General features: G+C 31.6%; 1 protein-coding gene and 1 pseudogene across 21 annotated transcripts in view; one reads left to right on the plus strand and one right to left on the minus strand.

Annotated features, from left to right (window-relative positions):
• Positions 1-20,210, plus strand: part of CCDC102B (coiled-coil domain containing 102B) — a 467,886-nt gene that overhangs the window by 338,290 nt on the left and 109,386 nt on the right. The gene's annotated exons all lie outside the window — the stretch shown is intronic.
• LOC115931494 (uncharacterized) lies at positions 18,036-18,138 on the minus strand (annotated as a pseudogene).

A 20,210-nucleotide genomic window follows, 5' to 3' on the forward strand; every position in this document is an offset into this window, starting at 1 on the left:
ATTATTTGCATTCTGTAAAGCATCATTTCTAGTAACAATAACAATACTGACTTCACACACTTGACATTTATATGTTAGACTTTGAAAGTGTCACCTATACAACATTGTTATATAAAACTATAGTCATTAACTGGTAATCTCAATAGTTAAATTTTTATCTTTAAATTTCTAATTTGTCATTTAAGGAAAATAATTAGAGTTATATACATCAGAAAACTCCAGCATAAGAGGAAATCAGAATCTAAATATTATCTTTAACTTAGATTGAATATTCATGATCACATAAAAGAAGAAATCCTTAATATTCTTTTTAAAATAAAACTTTGTGTAAAATATTTAATCTTTATACCAACAAACTCCCAAATATATACATTTCAAAATAGAATTACAATAAATTAAGCATAGTTTGTATGGCTCAACCTAAAGAAAAACATATATTGCAACTGGAAACATTTAATTAATTTTTATTGCAAAGTACCATAGGTTACTGTAAAAAGTGAAGCAATATATATAGAAATTGGTTTGCCTTTTGTATTCTCTTGTTTTCAGTAATGCCTATCTCGTTACACAGCTCTTACAAAGGCTAATAAAATATGGATGAAAGGAGGTATTTGTTGATTTTAAATCAAAATATTGAAAATACTATATTGTCTGCATACCCAAGAGAAACAGGTACACAGACTTCAAAGATTAGTGTTGAACTAATATATATATATTTAAAATATATATATTATATATATACATATGTGTGTGTGTGTATATATATATACACATATGTGTGTGTGTGTATGTGTGTGTGTGTATATATATATAAATAAATAAATAAATATATATATATATATATATATATAAAAAATAGTGCACATTTTCCTCCTAAATGCCAAGGTCTTCAGTGTCTTGGCCTGGCCTGGCCTGGCCTGTGCCGTATTCTTAGGGATAAAAAGATACCCTGTGATTGGTGTGAGAAGTGAGATAATCTCCACAGAATTCTTGTCTTGGTAACTGTGCAACTTTCCTTACTATGACTCAACTTTGGGTTCATCACACCAACTGGAGTAGAGTGCATGGAAATCAATTATTTCTGATTTTAATACATGTTTATCTTGCTAACATGATTTGTTTCTAAAGAACATGTATGATTTTTCTTTTACTATGGATTCAGGGGTCCATGTGCAGGTTTGTTATATGGGTATATTGTGTGATGCTGAAGTTTGGGGTATGGATAATCCCATTACGCAAGTAATAAGCATAGAACTCAATAAGTAGTCTTTCAGCACACCCGCCTTGACTAGTACACAGTGTCTATTGCTTCCATCTTTGTGTCCATGCATACTCAGTGTTTAGCTATCACCTATAAGTGATAGCATGAAGTATTTGGTTTTCTGTTCCTGCATTAATTCACTTAGGATAATGGCCTCCAGCTCCATCCATGTTGTTGCAAGGAACATGATTTTGTTCTTTTTATGGCTGTGTAGTATTCCATGGTATATATGTGCCACATTTTCTTTATCCAACCCACTGCTGATGGGCACCTAGGTTTATTACATGACTTTGTTATTTGAAATGGTGCTTTGATGAACATACGGATGCACATGTCTTTTTGGTAGAATTAATTCTTAACAGAGTACTACAAACCGAATCCAGCAGTACATTAAAAAGTTAATTTACCACAATAAAGTAGGCTTTATTCCTGGGATACAGGGTTGGTTCAACATATGCAAATCAATAAATGTGATTCAACACATAAAGAGAATCAAAAACAAAACTCATATACGATCATCTCAACAGAGGCAGAAAAAGAGGCATCAAAGGAATATACTTCAAAATAATAAGAGCCACCTGTGACAAACCCACAGCCAACATCATACTGAATTGGCCAAAGCTGGAGCCATCCTCCTTGAGAACCAGAACAAAACAGGGATGCCTACTGTCATCACTCCTATTCAGCAAACTGGAAGTCCTACCCAGAGGAATCAGGCAAGACAAAGAAATAAAAGACATCCATATAGGGAAAGATGCAGTCAAGTTATCTGTCTTTGCTGATTATATAATTCTATATCTAGAAAACCCTAAAGACTTCAGTGAAAGAATTCTAGAACTGATAAATGACTTAGGTAAAGTTTTAGGATACAAAATCAATGTACAAATTCAGTAGCATTTCTATACACCAATAGGTTCTAGCCGAGAATGAGTTCAAGAACACAATCCCATTTAAAAGCCACACAGAAAACAAGGAACTACCTAGGAATACATGAAACTAAGGAGTTAAAAGACCTCTATGAGGAGAACTACAAAACACTGCTGAAAAAAAATCAGAAATGACAGAAATAAATGCAGAAATATTCCATTTTCTCCCCATTATATATTGTTGCGAAGTTAGTACTATTTTCTGAAATCACATCTAAATATATGGTTTCTATATATTTAAATGAAGGCAAATTTTTATGTTTATTTATGGACATAACTAATGCAGAAACATTTGAAAATTTCTAATTTCAATGAATACAGTTCTGTTGGTTATAAAAGAGTAATTTTCTGTGATGTACTTAATACTTTTATGTACGATATTTATCAAAGAAACTAATAAACAATAAAGAGACTTTTTTCAAAAGCAAACTCTACCAGACCCATATAATTATTTTTGACAATCAAGGCTTGGAAAGTTTAAATAGGAAAACAATTTCTATATTGAATATAATAATGTTCTTATTTGGACCCATAAAAATCTATTTAAGAGAGGAACATAGCTCATAGTTGAATGTACTCTATTAGGAAAAAATAATACTAAGTCCAACTTGAACCATAATTATCAGAGTGAGGCACCAATCCATGGAAACAAGTAATGCTGGAAAGAGATTTGTCCTAAATAAGCTATTCAGTAGCCACATTGATGACCCGGAGAAAGAAACAGAGAAATGGAAAATCTATAATTCTAAGTTGTTTTGTGTCAGAAGACAAGGAGAAATTAAAAATGGTCCTAAGGGAAGAGAATATAATGTATTAGAAACAATTTGAAGAGTAACCATATAATAAAAGCTAATGGTATAAGGAAAGACTGCTGAAGCACAAGTATAATATTAACAGTGACTCTCATTTTCTTCCCTGTATGACCCACACCATCCTACCTGCTTTACGAGGTAGAAAATGGTATCTCCGTTTTACAAGTGAGAAACAGTGGCTTCAGTGAATACATTATTTTCTTAAGTATCGCATGCTTATCTAGGGATTAGAAAAAACCTTCTACTTGATTAACCTGACAGAATTATAGATGAGACTGGTTGGAAGCCATCAGATATATATATAAGATATTTAAGCAAACCATTTAATCTTTTGAAGTCTCCATCTTCTCAACTGTAAAATGGAGATAGCAATACCTGTTATAAGCTTGCAGCCATAATTCAGCATATGCTAATTGTACCATTTTGAAGAAGACCAGCATGTTTCATGATTATGTCATGAGGTTTAAATTAAGAATCAATTAAAGATAAAAAATACACAAATATAAAATTTTCCAATGGCTATTGATATATTAATATTTTAAAAATTTATTCACTAAATTTGATATGTAATTCTCTAATAAAATTTGGCCATACTTTCTGGTTCTGCTCACCACAAACAAAAATAAGATCTCAAGAAGAATGACATGACTCATAGGTTTGAAAATATTTCCCATAAAGAGATGTTAGAAGGAATTAAGGTTCTTTTGCATTTAACATGTCTGCAATTTGACTGTTAAAATAAAACCAAATTTTATTTAGAGAAAGATGTTGGGCTGGGCTGTCCTCTTTGGAAGAAATGACTAAGTGGAAGCACATAACTTAAAACTTAGAAGTAAAAATTATTTTAACCTTAAGCTGTAACTTGGGGTAAATAGTGAGATAATAGTACTCAGCTCTATAAATAATTTTGTGAATGAACACAATACTATTCCCTTAGGCATATTATTCAGTTGCACAATAGCAGATTTTATCACTTCCCCTTTGCTTGCTTATTTAATCTGTGAATGATTGGATACAAGCTCAGAGAATACTACACTTGAATGAGAATATAGCTTTTCTATATAAGTCTTTAACTTAATTCCCCTGTATATAAAATATATTTTGGAGGATATTCTCTCATCTTAAGTGTGGTATTTAAGATGTAGCTGCTTTAGTTATACTGTTGAGTGAAACTTAGTACTCTGATACTTTATTTTAATGGTGAGTCCTGTGATCAGATGATGGTATTAATGTTTCTATTATTTGACTTATTATTTAGAAAATGAATTTTTAATACATTTATTTGGAGGCTGCAATCTACACACACACACACACACACACACACACACACACACACACACAGACAGACATGCACACACCATCATCCCCCCATGCTGAGCCTAATATCATAGTTGTTAGTAACTAAACATGAGATAAATAAGAAAATATAAAAATGACATTATTTATTTCACATAAATAGGAGTGAAAACAATTTCAGGGGCTCTAATAACTCAGGATTCATATTGTAAGTTGGTGCTTTATCTCAATAACAACCCCAAAAGTGGCAATAATTACTACAAATATTTGGAAACTGGAAGAGAGTTCAACAAATTTCTTGATTAATGCTGAGGTAACTTTGTGTTTCTTTTTTCATCGATTTTTAAGAGCATTTTAAAGTGTAAATTAATGTTTAAGAACAGGAATTTCAGAATTGAAAAGCACAGATGCATTCATAATAGCAATGTACATTTCCTTCATTGAAGATAGAATTGCTCTTGGTACACCTGTTTCCCTCAGATATCTATAACTGAGATACGCATGGTTTGACAATGTTGTCGAATGCCCCAATATCAAATATTGGAAGAGGTCTGGAGAGAAAGTGTAAATAAAACTAATTTCTATTAAATTACATTATTCTACTGACACTTGGTTAATGCAAGACATTTGTATAGTATAGTAGTCTACTGAGAACTCTAAGCCTTTATTTTAGAAAGAATTACTAATTCCTCTTCCATGGAATTCCCTTTATGTTTTTAAAATTCAAAGTTTATGAAAACGACAGAAAGTAGAAAAGACAGTGTAGAATATGTGCTGAATTTATCTAAATTCTATTCAGGTATGATGATGGCATTCATGATATTTAAGACACAAAAAACGGTGTTTAAGACATGATATATTAAATATTTCATTTCCTCATTACAACATAATGGAATTTACTTAAAATTTTGAACAGAATACGTGAGTCTATGAGTCCTCTACTTAAGTTTATTTAAATCGGTAACATTAGAAATAACTACATCTGTGACATTAGATATAATCAAATAAAATTTTTTAAAAGTCAATACTAAACCATACAAAATTAAACCCCAAGTAGATTAAAGAGATAATTTTATAAACAAAAGTAAACTAGGAAAGTATTGTAAGAAAATGAGATTATTTTTGTAATCATTTCAGAAAAGGCCTTTTTAAGCAAACACAAATCTCAGAAACTATAAACTATGAGGTATTTGACCTCACAGAATTTGATAATGTATTTCATTTTAATCAGAGTGTCATTTCCCAAGGACACTACTCTTGTATACATTAAATCTTTCTCCTGCTGCTACTTATCCTCAAGTTCTATATAGGCTTTTCCTACTATCCTTGTTCTATTATCTCTTGAGAACTCATTACATCTGATGAACTCTTACACCAACACAACTTTCACCACTCTTCTATCTCATCATGCCAATATAGTTTATACTAAAGTTTTAGTTAAATACAGTTACATTTTCCTGAGAATGTTAAGATTGTTTATGGCAGAGCCTCATAGTGTACTATAATTAAATGTTCTGACAGTTACCTTTTTAATTATTATTTTGTTTTTGAACGTAATGATTGCCTATATTTAGTTGCATAATTTTTTATGTATGTGTATCTTTTTCCTTCAAAATACTTTTATTACTAAATAAATTAATTCTAAATGAACAGTTTTTCCTAAAAATCTATTATAATCAGGGGTAATTTCTGTTTGGACAGCTCTATTATCTTGGGATCTCCACTTGCCAATATTTCTAAACTCCTTATATTTTGTGCTGAATGACCTCTTTGTTACAGTATATCATCAGCAATTTAAGAAAAATGATGTCATGCTAGATAAATCTTTTAGGTTTTGTTTTTTATTTCAATTTGAGCCCTTTCTAGTTCTGTCTTTATAATAGCATATTCTTGTTTTATGACTCCAATGTCCTTTATAGCCTCTTCAAAGATAAGTAAATGTTACTTTTGTGTTATTTTCTGTGTTTTCTATTTCCTCCCAATCATAATTTTCTTGCTTCTTGGTTTTAAACTTTATGATTCTCAAGCTTTTGATTTACCCTTTGATGAATCTCAGCTTTCTCTGTTGCTCTTATCTCTTGCTTGCTTTATTTCTAGGCCTTCTTCCTTAAATACTCTGGGATTATTGGATACTTCTTTCTTTCTTTGCAGAAGTTTTTATCTTAACTCTTTATCCTCCCTAACAACCTCAGAATTCTGCAAGTAACTCATGAGGAAAGCTGGCCCTCAAGTCTCAGTTTATCATTCCAGCCCACCGTGGCCTCTTTTCTACAGATTTTAAGTGGGTTTAGTGTAAAGTTAATCTAAGCATCTATCTTTTATAAAAAGTGTTTAGAATATTAACAATAGTGTCATACATATAAAATAAATATATGCTTTATTTTATGGCTTTAAATTTCTTGATGTTTTTCTTGCATTCTGTGTGTTATATAGGGATTGTGTTATGCAGTACTGCTTTTATATATTACCCTCTACTCTTGGTTTGGGATTTATACATTTTGATTTATACATCTTGATTATTTCTAAGGGTCATTTAAGTTACTTTTAAAATCTTGAATCTCTTAATTAGAGCTTTGTAATTAAGGTCAAGAATGAGATTACATTTTAAATATTCCCCTACATGAAGAATTGTTTATCTTACTCTTTGCCTTTGTTTTTCTTGCCCTTCTAAATTTACATGGATTAAAACGTAGAACTGGAGATAAAAGCTCATAGTGTTATTAAATACATTTTATTCATTTACCCTGATTTTCAGTTTGTAACTATTATGCTTTATTTTTAAATTAATAAGTATTTTTGACGTTCATGAATAGTCAATCTATACCATGATTTCCATATTCTTAAGTCCTCAGATTATGTCATTTCTCAGGTTATTGAAGCCTATTCGTGTGTGTATGTGTTTAACCTTTTAGTAAAACTCATATTCCCAACTTATGTTTATTAACTTATTTAGTGGGGATTAGGCCTAGATTTGCATCTTTCCTTTTTGACCATACATATAAGATGTGTTTGATAGTAACAATTTTTAAATAAAAGCATAAATATTTTTATTTAGCTCTTAATATATTTCAAAAATTTATTGACATTTTAATCTAGCTCTTCCTATAAGTGACCTCTTTATTTTGGTCTTTTATCAGTAATCTGGTACAATATATTAGTAATTTTCACCCAGAATGATAAGCAGTTACCATTCCTTTCACAAGTGAAGAACTGCTTGGATTGCATGGAATTCTAGGTTCACAAAATATTACCATCAATGAACATCATTCCACTATCTCAGTGTTACAGAAGTAATATCTGCCATCAGTTTTTCCCATTGAAAGTATCCTCTTTTTTCTGCTAAATTACTAAAAATTGTTTTATTGTTATGTTTGAATGTGAACAGAATATGTCTTAATATAAATATTGGCTAATAAATTTAATGTAATTGTGAAAAGCACATTCGATTTCTATGTTCAAATCTTTCCATTTTTCTGAGGAAGATTTTTAAATACAATGTAATGTCTTATGTGTTTTTGTTTTTCTATGTTTTCCTTCTACCTTTTGATCATCAATTATTCCTTCAGAAGGGCTAAATACAGCTGCCGTCACTTTTTGCTTGGTATATCAATTGTATTCTTCTTAAGCATTTTAAACTCAGGTTGTTTTTTCCCTCTGAGTTCTGGGAAAACTTATAAAGTTTGTTAAATCTTTATTGTTGCTAGTATTCTGCACTGAAGAAAAATTTAAAATATGCTTTATGGGTTTTGTTGTATCTTTTTTCTAATATTAGACAACTCTTTTCTTCCGTTTTCATCCTTAACTAAACATGCCCTCTCCCTACCACATCCCATGCCTCCCTTATAAATGTCATTTTACATTGCATCTTAGGTGATGCCTAACAGAATTAAACACACATACACACACAGGATCCAAATTTAAATTTTCTCCAAATATTTACTTTATGCTGAACCCTAACAATATTGTATCCTTTCTGTTTCTAATATATTATTCCTCTTTGAGCAAATGTTCTTGCTTTTTTTTAAAAAAAAAAAATTCTGTTAACAATTTGTCTTTTTCCCCCTCCTTGTACGAGGAGATATTTATTCAGGTCAAATGGCCTACATTATAATGCATCAGTTTAATTTTGTTTTACTACTCATCATCTATGATTCAAATGGAATAGAGAAAATATGATAAGCTTAAACTTTTAGCAAAAATGAGAGTATCCTTGACAATTTAGACAATGAGTCACAGAAATTGGGGATGAGAATAAAATTGTTCCAGCTGCTGGCATTAAAGTGCAGTGATTTGGTTGCACCATTTTAGCCATCTTTGAATGGTTTCTTACATTCTTCTTTTAAAATACCCTCTAAACTTTGCAAAAGCTGAAAGCACTTCAGCAGCACTGGAAACTATCAGGGTGCAATGTTTTTGGTGTGAATAGAGCGCAGGCTTGCTGTCAGAAAACGGCAGAACCCACATGCCCAGCTCAGCACCATGAGGGTCTCTGGTTTTCTCCTCTCTCAGTCTATTCCACAGATCTCCCTACTTTGTGTGCTTTCTGTCCTACTTTTAGTTTTTCTTTGCCCTTCAATTCAGAAGAGTGTACTTCATTTGGTTGACAGCTTTTATGTCACCACATGAATGGTTTCCATTTTCCACCTTTACTCTCTATCCCTTTCTGCCAAAGCAATTCTCTCCTCCTGTTCTGACAGGAACTCTTGGCAAGGAAGAAAAAGAATATGAACTACTTCAGCATATACAGCATAAATAGTTGACTTCAGACCCAACGTGTTAAAGGTTTTCTACTTGGCTTTGATTGTGGTATGCTTTGTACCAAAATTTCTATATTACTTTTTAATCATCGAAGTTCAGTATTTTGAGTATTTTTATGGCCATAAATATATAAATATTATGCAAAGACAGTCAGCTGCTAACTGGCTTTTTTAATGGTGTATGGTCTAGAATTCTGCTGTGGTTGTTATAGATCAATTAATTGTTACTTGGGATTTGAAATTCTGCCTTTCCAGTATAGAATACTTGATAATAAAGGCACAGTACATTATTCTTAAAAAATACAGAAAAATTTTTCAATGTGCAGAATCTGTTCTTATTTCTAAGGCTTTCCCCATGTCTTCAACAGTGGATTAGATCAGCAGATTTGCAGTAGTGAAGAATATTCAGAAATATCTGAGAAGGGGCTGACAAGAAAAATATTCATGATCTTCTCTATTCAATTTCCAGCATTGAAAATTAAAGTTTTGAACAGCACTGTGCAATAGAAATAGTTGAGCCACAGATACGAGCCACATTTAAAAAAAACAAAAGAACTGATAAAATTAACATTGATGATATCTTTTATTTAGCCCAACATATACAACGTATTACCATGATCAACATGCCATTAATATTGTAAATGAGATGTTTTTATTTTTTATTTTTGTATTTATTTTACAATTAGTGCAGCTCATCTCTATTTGTACTGGCTGCATTGTAGTTGCTCAATTGCCCTGAGCAGCTAGGGGCTATCATATTGGAAAGCGCAGAAGTAAACTAAGGTAAAGAATATTTGAGTTCTTTAAAAAAAAAAACAGTAATAAACGCTTGAGGAATAAAATAAAGCTCAATTTTAATTCTAGTATTTTTCAATGATTTGATTTTGGACAAATTACCTGACTACTTTTTATGAAAAGTTTCCATTTGGTTTTTTATAGAGATTATATTTTTTGTTGAAATATACTCCACTTGTTTATCCAGCATGATTATGTTTTTCTATATATTCCACAATGTATAAATCTTGTCTATTGTGAAATCCTTCTCTAAAACTCCAACGTCTGGATTTTCTCTGCATCTACTTGCATTGATAGGTTTGTTGTGATTATCAGTCATTTATGCATAAATTTTTCGCATTATAATTTTTAAGTTTATGCTGGAGATATATGTCATAATACAGCAACTCTGCATTATGTTTTCATCCTCCAAGAACATTAGATTCTGTTCTATTAAGCTATTAAATTAAGAGAGGATCACCCTTTTTCTGTTGATGCTTGGGTTTTAGGCCATTTTAGCACAGGTCTCCTTTAACTCCTTAACTTATCCCCATATCGAAAGAGAGCACTTACCACTAAGACATGCTTTTACTTGTAGGAATGGTGTTTCTGGCATCTCAACCGAAGCCTAATGTGTGCACCAACTCTCTCTACTATGATTGGGAAGGAACTTCAACATTTCCTCAGTGAGACCTCTGGAAACTCAGCTCATAGGTTCTCTGCATCTGTTTACTACTTGACCTCTTATCATCTTGTCCTGCACAGGGTCAGCTGAGAAATTGTCACAGGTCCTCAACAACATTTTATGCAGACGCTCGGAGGACTTCTTGGCACTTTCCTCCTTTCTGATATTTTGCCATCCAAATCCCAACCACTTTCACAGCCCCAGACTCTGACCTCTGATTTCTCCTCCCACTCATATTGAGACCTTTGCTCTCTGTCTGGCTCTCTTTCTCTGTGCAGCAATTTGAAAAATTCCCCTAGTGAAAAATCCAGGGTTAATGTAAGTCTTACTTCATGCTCTTCCTTTTTCTTAAATATCATAGTGTGGGCTGATGCATTCAAACATGTTTTTATACCTCTTAAAATACATTTTGCTCCAAATTTATAATTGTTTACAGCTGTTGGATGAGTTTGATATCAGCTACTTTGTTTTATTCAGAAACTATTAAGTTCTTGACATCTATTTCTGCCACTCCCTAATAAATCAGAAAATTTGATTAAATCTCCTGCTAAGTTTAAACTTTCTTTCTGCCTTTTTGTTATTTCTTTGGTCTAAATTATTATCTCTTCCCTAGATTCCTACAATAGCTTTTAATTCATATCTCCACTTCCAGGACATACTCTACATTAAACAGTTGTCTTTTAGAAACACAATTTCTTTCTCTCTCCTCTTTCTCTCTTTCTTCCTTTCTCCCTTTCTCTTTCTCTTTCTCTTTCCTTCTCTCTCTCCCTCTTTTTCTCTCTTTCATCTGTATTTTTAGTAGAGATGGGCTTTCTACAAGGTGTGTATTTTTTTAGTAGAGACGGGATTTCACCATGTTGGCCAGGCTGGCCTCAAGTTATCCACTTGCCTCAGCCTCCCAAAGCGCTGGGATTACAGGTGTGAGCCACCATAACTGGCCACAATTTTGTCACTCTCCAAGTGAAAACTATTCAATCGCTTCTCTTTAAACTTAGAATACATCTTTGAACTCCTTACATTGACCTATAAAATTTAGGATGATGTAAGCTTTCTAAATGCTTTTCTATGCACTATCCATCCCTACTCTATGCTTTAGTAGCACTGATTTTTTTAAAATTTCCTGAACCTTCAAAGCTTTGCCCATAGCAATGTTTTTGTACAGTCTGTTTTTTATGACCATGACATTGTGTTCATCATTTTTCCCCTGACTTCCGTCTCTTGCTTTATGTGACAACTTAAATGTTCTTTCAATGAGGCATTTCCTGATCACATAGAACTTTACCCTTAATCTCATAGCATCCTGATCTTTTGATTCACATCACACCAAAGTATGACTTCCCACTTGTGCACAGGTATATGCTCTTATGTAACATCTTTATTTTCTACTAGATATAAACATCATGAGGAGAAGGATCATATCTTTATTTTTTGCCATATTATGCCCAGTGCTGCTTCTTGATATATAGTGTATTAAATACTTATTGGTGTATAAATGTTAAACAATTATATTTGAGTTCATGAAAAACATATTAAATAATATTAAACTTCAGAAAGAAAGTGTTTTAGAAATCAGCATTTGAAGTTTAATGGAGAATCAATAGTTTCAAAGAATTTTAGAAAATTGGAACTGGAAGAAACCACAATCATCAATTTCATGTAATAATCCTTTGGATAACATTGTCTCCACTTAAATCACTCCAGTGTCGAGGAACTCACAATTTCACAAGGAAGCATATTTTATTCTATTCCTATTATTTAAAAAATGTCTTTCTCATGTTTAATATAATCTAAGCACTATATTGAATTGTTTTACTTATAATCTTATACAATAGTTATCTAAATTTTACAAAAAAATGAAAAAAATTGTGCATATATTAGGTTGGTGCAAACGTAATTGTGTTTTTTTCCATTACTTTTAATGCAGAAACCACAGTTAGGTTTGCACCAACATCATATTTTGTTTCATTTGTCATTTCCTCTGAAATCTAAACACTCAAAAGATATAATTAAAAATTATTATTTTATTTACTTGAATGTTGAAAAATGATACTTCATTTCAGGATCCTTTATCATAATTGGAATTATTTATGTTATATATTGGATTTGTGTCTTTATCCCTGTGTGTTTTTAATGATCCACATTTGCATGCACTACAAATAAGAAATTTTGAGTATTAGCCAAAATTTAAAAAATATAAAATGGATTTTAAAGAACCAAACTTATGAAAAAAGTATGTTAATGAACATTAAGAAAGATGTATTAAACATTTTTGTCCTTATAGTGTTCACATTTTCTCATTAGTTATATTATCATAAAAGAAATGAAAATATATGGATGGATGGATGCATTCAAGTAAATAAAATATCATATTTTGAAGAAGACTCATATGTAATGTGCAAGATTCAGTTTAATTTAGTATGTGTGTATATAATCATTTAAATATATAAGAGTTGGGAATATATTTATACTCTACATCAGAATTGAAATTATGATCAAATGAGAAAATATATCTGAAATCTTTTTTTAATTTTTAATTTTTTTTTCTGTTTCTGAATCATTTTTATTACCGCTATTATTTAGGACATAGAGGTTTGCCTACAGAGTGACCCACTTTTTCCTAGCTATTTTTGGGTACCATATTAGACACTTCTAAAATTGTAATACCTTTTATGGGTGACTTAGAAACCATTAAATGAGTTATTGTTTCAGTGCAATAAGTTACATTTGCAATATTGCTGCCTATGGACCATTATTAATCTTGGAAAATGAAATAGGTGGTCTAATTACCTGTCTAATTCTTTTCAGATTCTGGCTGAATAAAAATATAAACTAAATGATATAAAATGGTGTTTCAAACATTATGTTAAAATCGAATAGGACAAATATTGTTTAAATTTTCATATATAAAGTGATTGCTGACATAAAAATGTGTAAGCAATCCTTGTTAAGATGGTACTATAAGATTATTCATTGGTCTTCCTTCCTCTGCTGTAAACTCAGTTAGAGATAAAACCTAGTCGTTGTGCTTGTTGTTTTTAGAAAGAAGGTCTCCTTCTATTGCCCAGGCACAATGCAGTGGCACAATCACAGGTTAATGTAACACTGAACTCCTAAGCTCAAGGGATTCTTCCACCCCAAGCCTCCTGTGAAGCTAGGACTATAAACTTGTGTCACCACAGACGGCTAATTTTTTAAAAGAACTTTTGTAGAAACAGGGTCTTGCTACATTGCCCAGGCTGGTCTAGAATTCCTGGACTCAAGCAATCCTCCCGCCTCAGCCTTCCAAAGTGCTGAGAATACAGGTGTGAGCCCCCGTGTCTGGCCCTAAAATCTATTCTGATAAACTTAATAAGAAACATAGACATGTTTGGTGATACAAAGAGAAGTCTCCATTGACCAGAAACAAGATAGAAATGCACAACAGCAGTAGAGTTGTAGCTGGGGGACTGCCTATCTCTGGATCCAAATACAGACAGTGGGAACTGGGAATACGACTCCTTGAGGGTGAAGAGGATCAAAGTCATCCCTTACAAAGCGGAGTGGAGAGAGGAAGAAAAAACATTAAAGACAATCACAAGATTTCCAAAACTTTTCATCAAATCAAAAGCGTGTTGCCAAATTGATCACATAAAAAGAGGGAATGCACCCAAATAAATAACTTTCTAAAATTTTAAACAGAATATAACTAAAATTTTAGCTGACATTTATAAAACGTGAAGATTATGAAAAAGTTTAGGCCACTAAAATTGCAAATTTAAGTGATATTAAAATTTTCTAGAGAACAATTTCTAGTATTTTACAAAAAAGAACCGTAATAGAATTATTATTAAATATTTTGCTCATTAATTAAATTCCTTATGCCTCCTTGAAACAAATAAGTCATGTTATAGAGCTGTGTTCTGTTGGTGGATTTTGCCAGAAATTTAAGGAACAGATTTTAAAAAATATTTTAGAGCTCAAAAAAAACCAGTTTCCTAACATTTTTATGAGATAGTAAATTATTGAAAGTTAATTAGAATCATATAGCAAAAGAGAATATAGGCTGAGCATGGTGGCTCACACCTGTAATCCCAGTACTTCGGGAGGCCTAAGCAGGTGGATCGCCTGAGCTCAGGAGTTCAAGACCAGCCTGGGCAACATGCCAAAACCCCATCTCAACTAAAAAATACAAAAAATCAGCTGGGCGTGGTGGTGCATGCCTGAGGTCCCAGCAGCTCAGGAGGCTAAGGCGGGAGGATCACTTGAGCATAGGAGGTCCAGGCTGCAGTGATGCGTGGTTTGTGCCACCGTACTCCAGCCTGGGTGACAGGGTAAGACCCTGTGTCAATATTTTTTTTTAAAGAAAGACAATAGAATTACAGATTAATCTATAATTATGGGCACAAAAATCCTATGTGATGGCCCAGGAAAATGGGATCCAGAAATGCTATACAATATTCATCAAATCATACGGTGTTTAGTCTCAGAATTCAAAGAAGTTTCTCTAGCAGAAAATTTAAGAATTTACTTCACCACTCCAATTAACTCAGAAAGTTGTATGATTATTACTATATGATTATTATAATAAAGTTACATGATTATTATATGATTTTAAAGTGATATTATTAAAAATAATACCGTTTAAAAATAGCGACATGTATTTATGACAAAAGCTAGGAATATAAAAGGACTTCCTTAACCTAGTTTAAATTTCTACTTGAAATGTATAGCAAATATGATTCTTCACAGTGAAGCACAGAAGCACAAAACCTCTCAATGAATTCAGAAACAAACAAAAACAACAGAAAACATTACTACTATCTCTCCTAATCTGTATTATACCTTAGTAAAGCAAAATTGTTTAGTAATAAAGCAAGAAAAAAGGTATAAATGTTGGGAAAAAAGAGACAATTTTACTATTACGTAGTGGTAAAATACATATCCAAGACAATGTATAGAAAAGTTACACAAATGAAAATAATGTGCTTTTTTTTTTTTGGTAAGAGTTCAACAGACAAGCTAAAAACATAACACCAGTGAGCAACATGAATCCTCCCCACTAAGATCCAGATCTAGGAAAGGAGGTCCCCTCTCACCACTGCTGTTCAACAACATTCTGTAAGCCCTAATGCAATGCAGTAGAATTAGAAAAGTAACTAAAAGGTATACAGATTGTAAAAGATGTAGTAAAATTATCTTTGTTAACAGATGAGATGATTGTCTCTGTAGAAAATCCTAAAGAATTGAAAAAACAAAACACTTGCGACTAATGAGCAAGATAGTTTGTAGGATGCAAGGTTAATACAAAAAAAATCACATTTCTATGTATCAGAATGAATAAATGTGATTTGAAATTAGAAACAGAATACCAATTACATTACCACCCCAAAAAGAAGCACATAGGTAAAATGTAACCAAAGGTATTCAAGGTCTATAATGAGGAAAAGTACAAAACTCTGATGAAAGACACCAAATAGCTAAATAAATGGAGAGAGATTCCATGTTCATTGATAGGAAGACACAGTTATCAGTATGTCAGTTCTTTCCAGCTCAGTCTATAGATTCAATGCAATCCCATTCAAAATTCCAGCAAGTTATTTTGTGGATACTGACAAACTAATGATCAAGTTTATATAAAAGGGAAACAGACCCAGAAGAGCCAACACAATATCAAAGGAGAAGAACAAAGTTGGAGGATTGACACTGCCTGACTTCAAGACATACTATGAAATACAGTAAACAAGACAGTGTAGTATTAGTGAAAGTTAAGAAAAATAGATCAATGGAACAGAATAAACATCCCAGAAGGAGGCTCACATAAATATAGGTAATTGATCTTTGACAAAGAAACAAAGACACAAACAGTGGAGAACAACAACAAAAAAATATTTTCCACAAATGATGATCCTGGACAACTGGATACCCACATGCAAAAAAAAAAAAAGAAAAAAAGAAGAAGAAGAATCTTGATACAGACCTTCCAAGCTTCACAAAAATTAACCCAAAATGGATCACAACTGTCAAACACAAAACCCATAAAAGATAATACAGAAGAAAGTCTAGGTGAGCTTGGGTTTGGCTATGACTTTTTAGATGTGACACCGATAGCACAATTCATGAAAGACATAACTGATAAGATGGACTTCATTAAAATTAAAAACTTTTGCTCTGTGAAAGACTATGTCAAGGGATGAGAAAGGAAGCCACAGAGTGGGAGAAAATATTTACAGAAGACATATTAACTGCTATTAAAAATATACAAAGAACTCTTAAAACTTAATAAGAACACAACCCAATGAGCCAAAGACCTGAACAGACACATCACCAAAGAAGACATGAAAATGGCAAATAAACATACAAGAAAATGTTTTACATCACATATCATCATGGAATTGCAAAATAAAACAAGAATGAAATACCACTAAATACATATTAAAATGTCCAAAATCAAAAACACCAAATGCTGGCAATGATGTGGAGCAACAAGAACTCTCATTCATTGCTGGTGGGAATGCAAAATGGTACAGCCAATTTGGAAGAAAGTTTGCCAGTTTTTACAAAACTGGATGTATCCTTACCGTATGATCCATTCATTGTACTCTTTTTGCATTAACCCAAAGGAGTTGAAAATATCTGTCCATATACATCTGCAGATGTATTTATAGCAGTTTTATTCATAATTGCCAAAACTTGAAAGCAGCCAAGATGTCATTCAGTAGGTGAATGAATAAGCCAATTGTGGTACATCCAGATAGTGGAATAGGATTCATCGTTAAAAATGAACTATCAAGCCATGAAAAGACAAGGAAAAAATAAATACATATAACTAAGTGAAAGAAGCCAATCTGAAAAGGATACGTACTAAAAATTCCAGCTATATGATATTCTTGAAAAGGAAAACCTATGGAGACACTAGAAGGATCAGTAAGTGCCAAGGGTTTAGCCAAAGGGAGAGATGAATAGGCAGAGCACAGAGGACCTTTAGGGCAGTTCAACTGCTCTCTATAATACTATCATGGGGATACATGTCACTTATATTTGTCCAAACCCACACAACACCAAGAGTGAACCCTCATATAAACTATGAACTCTGGATGAAAATGATCTCTCAGTGTAGGTTTATCAGTTGTAACAAATGTATAATGCCATCTGGTGAGAGATGTTGATAATCGGGGAATCTATGCATATGTGGGGCCAGAGGCTAGAGAAGATATTACTGTACTTTCCTTTCAATTTTGCCGTGAACCTAAAATTCTTCTGAAAAACATCAATTGAAAAAAAGATAATAATAATCTAAAACCTATGAACAAAAAATTTAAATGTATTTCAATAATTCAAACATATATGTGAAATTCTTTTTGAGAAGATTACAACATTTTTGTAAGTCTTGAAAGAAGCCATAAATAAACGAGGAGCTTGCATTTATGGATAATACATTATAATAAGAATGTCATTTCTCCCTAATCTTTAAGTTTACCCAGAATACCAACAGAGATCTGCATAGAATTTGTCAAATTGTACTGAAATTAACATCAAAGACAGCAAAGAGAATAAATTTCAAGAAAGGCTTATGTCTTTTCTGAAATAAGTTTTAAACTGATAAGAACAGATACTACACTTGATCTTAGCCAAAAGGCTGAGAAGCAATGAAAAATATTTTAAAAAAGAAGGATACTTCCATATCATCAGCTGTCAATAGGCCTTTGAATCTATAATAATTAAGATAAGGTATATTATTGCATAGATAATATGCCATGTTTGCTGATATTGTGAAACATTTTATGTCAAATAGCATGTGTTCAACTAAATTCATGAAGAAATAACCTTTGAATTGTAATTTCTATTAATTAATGTCAAGTACATCATTAAATGCCCCTAACATTTTTCTAGGAACTTTTTCCTTCAGATATTTTTATCTGAAGAATTAACACATTTAAAAACATGGTCAGGTGCTGTATGTGTGTCTGGTAATTTACATTACTTCTAAAATGGACTAACAACAATATGCAAACCCAAGTACCAATGGTCTCCTTTTTATTTATTTTTTGAGATTGCAGTATTTTCACTGTATTTGTAGAATAATAGTTACCCATGCACACATATGGGGTATATGTGTATCTGTTATAATATTGTGAGCGCAATGAGATCAAGGATGTTATTTGTCTTGCTCTTTGCTTTATAACTAACACCTAGATCAATTTCTGGAATATATCATGTGTATAAGAAATAAACATGGAAAAGACAACAGTTTTCTTGAATGAAAAATATTTTCCATTAGAAAGTAAAGCAGTTTCTTTTCTTTATTTCATTTTTAAAAAGCATTATATCATGGAAGGTGGGCAAGGAATTTTGTGTTGAAAATGTGAAACATAAGTCATTTGGTATATTTCAACTTTTTAAAAGATATTTTTGGGGAGAAACTGAGTACCAGAAAAAAATTATGGAGTGAAAGCAAGGCAATGTTAACCAAGTGTCAGCTTGCCAATTTTTCTATAGTTGTAAGTCAATAATTCTATCAGAAATACATCTTGAGATTGAATATATAATATTTACAAGATCTGCAGAAATAGAGCCATTGTCTTTGTTATGTTTTTCCTAAGTCATGAATCAAAATGCTGATGTAGTACAAAAACGTATTTAAGTTTAAGAGGCAAAGTGAATAAAGCAATGGGAAAGCTCTGACATTTTAAAGGATAAAATTGCAAGACTGTAAACATTTTAATTTTTCTTGAGGGGTGTGTGTGTGTGTGTGTGTGTGTGTGTGTGTGTGTCTGTGTATTTGCATTTATTGGAAAATAAATGGTTGACCACTTTTCATATATGTATTTGCATTTAATATTTTGATTTATATTGTTCCTCAATGAACTTTCATAGTCTTTATCTTATTTTGGTTTGGAGAAGAAAAATTTCAATATGAATGGGCAAGTTTTTTTCTAAGTAATCTATGTATTTCTAAATATTTTTCTTATTTTAATGAATAAGAAGATTATAAAATAGAAAACATTCTATGATTATTTAATTCTTCATGGTACAGAGAAAAAGGAAATTAAAACCAAATTAATCAACTTCCTAAATGAATAATCACATTGTATATTAAATATTATTTAATTGCCATTTTATATTATTACAAAATAACTCACAATCACCATTATTATGGTGGCTGTACTTTTAGTAGAATTTCCTGTACAGTTGCCTAGAGTATTTTTATATGCTCTTTTATCGGACAAACAGAAATACCAACATACATACATTGTTTTAACATATAAAGTTGTCTAATTTGGTGATAAGAATTGATGTATAGGAGGAGGTAAAAGAAAGAGATCTAATGTTTTCTACCCACAGAAATAGATACGTGAAATATATTCAATTAATTTAATATGATAAATATATAGATGGATTAATATAATTATTCAAATAATCATATATGCTCTTTCTATTTATGATCTTTAATTATTACTATATTTATTATCATTTTTCATAATATCTTAGCTCAGTGCTGGATTTTTATATAGAATGAAAGAAAGGAGGGCATTTGATCTATTTTAAGGAATATATTTCCATTGTTGTACTCACAGTTATTTCTAAAATAAGAGAAATGGCCTTGAATTCTAAGATGTGTGTCTAGCTCTTCACAATTACCAGATTATGCTAAGTAAAAATTATGCAGAGTAATGGAACATTTAAATTTTATATTTGTTTTCCATTCTAATATAAAATAAA

The sequence above is a fragment of the Gorilla gorilla genome, chromosome 17, assembly GCF_029281585.2.
Source record: "Gorilla gorilla gorilla isolate KB3781 chromosome 17, NHGRI_mGorGor1-v2.1_pri, whole genome shotgun sequence".
In the NCBI taxonomy this organism is placed as follows: domain Eukaryota; kingdom Metazoa; phylum Chordata; class Mammalia; order Primates; family Hominidae; genus Gorilla; species Gorilla gorilla.